The sequence below is a fragment of the Dendropsophus ebraccatus genome, chromosome 9 (genome assembly GCF_027789765.1).
Source record: "Dendropsophus ebraccatus isolate aDenEbr1 chromosome 9, aDenEbr1.pat, whole genome shotgun sequence".
NCBI lineage: Eukaryota > Metazoa > Chordata > Amphibia > Anura > Hylidae > Dendropsophus > Dendropsophus ebraccatus.
Window position 1 is genome coordinate 37923384 of NC_091462.1, and position 1954 is coordinate 37925337.

Below are 1954 nucleotides of genomic sequence, written 5' to 3' on the forward strand. Positions count from 1 at the left end.
GTGACCAAAAATGCGCATTTTTGCACTTTGGGAATTTTTTGCGCTTACACCGTGTACCGTGCAAGATCAGGAATGTGATTTAATATTTTGGTCGATTACGCACGCGGCGATACCAAACATGTTTGTTTGTTTATTTTTATTTATAAAATGGGAAAAGGGGGGTGAAAAACTTATTAGGGGAGGGGGATTTTTTATTATTAAAAACACTTTTTTTTATTTTCACTCACAGTAATTAGAAGCCCCCTGGGGGACTTCTATATACACAGCACTGATCTCCCGTTGAGATCAATGCTGTGTATATAACAGAGCACCGATCAATCAGATCGGTGCTCTATTATAATGGTCTGCCGCAGACCATCTACATAGATTGCCAAGCCGGGATCAGCGTCATTCCAACGCTGAGCCCCGGCTGGCTCAGTGCACCGGTTCTCCCCTCCGCGATCACATCGTGGGGGGAAGATCCGGCCACTAGACACCAGGGAGAGGGGGACACAAGACAGTTAGAGGCAGCTGTCATGTTTGACAGCTGCATCTAACTGGCCTAATTAGCGGGCGCGGCCGATCAGCGCTAATAGCTGCGGTCCCATGCTGCAGTAGGCAGCCGCGATCGCGGCGGTTCAGTACAGGGCCACCTCCCCACCCTCCCGCAGGACGTGCCGGTACGTCCTGCAGAGGGAAGGCATTAACAGACAATTAAAGGGGTTATCTAGGATTAGAAAAATCTGTCCACTTTCTTCCAGAAACAGCACCACTTCTGTCCTCAGTTTGGGTGTGGGGTTTTGCAGCTCCATTCCATTGACAATAATGGAGCTGAATTGTAATACCACACACAACCCGAGAACAGGGGTGGTGCTGTTTTCGCAAGAAAGTAGCTGTGCTTTATATATTCCTTCAATCTAGTAGTCCATATTTTGCTAGTGTGAATCCAGCTGAAAAGTGGTCATGCAGTAGAGTTTTTTTATTTATGTTCCCCTATGTTTTTTGTAATGTTGCAGCCATATCTGCAGGTTCATCTGCAGTGGATTTCACCTCGTGCCGAGCATGCAGCATTTGATTACTAGTGGCAGAAGTTTGATGCAGCCCTAAGGAGTCCTGGAAAACATGGATACAGCCATAGGGAGCAAGTCTTGGGGCAGCATCCAACATCTGCAGCCACTGGTGCCTTTTCCTAACACTAAGGGGGAGATTTATCAAAGGGTGTAAAATTTAGACTGGTGCAAACTGCCCACAGCAACCAATCACAGCTCAGCTTCCAGCACTGGTGAAAGGAAAGAGGAGCTGTGATTGGTTGCACCAGTCTAAATTTTACACCCTTTGATAAAGCTCCCCCTAAGGGGCCTATTACATGGGCTGACTATGGCCTGATCATTTTAGAAAAAGAGCGGCGATCTGCTAGATAACACATAGCGAAGATAATTTTAGGTCCAAACCTAAACCAAAGATCAGTTGATGATCGTTTTATCGGCTGATCGTTGTTTCTATTACACTGAGCAATAACCGGCCGAATCAGCCCGATTTGGCCAATTATTGCTCCGAGAAATATAGCCCTTAGGGTCCATTTACACAGAAACATTATCTGACAGATTATCTGCCAAAGATTTGAAGCCAAAGCAAAGAATGGATTTGAAAAGAGGAAAAATCTCAGCCTTTCCTTTAGGACCTGATCTCTGTTTATAGTCTGTTTCTGGCTTTGGCTTCCAATCTTTGACAGATAATCTTTCTGTGTAAATGGACCCTTACTTTCATGTGTCATGCTAGATCTGCATCCCATCAATGGGAAAACCCAACCAAACCACAGATCACCATCGATGACAACCTTCACAGACCAACCGTGATCGACATCTGTCTGAAACCCCAGCATATAGCCAGCTTAACTGGAACAAGGGGCAGAACAGGAACAATCTCATTCGGCACTTTAGCAATGAGAAGAAAAAAATTAAGCTCAAGACTCAGA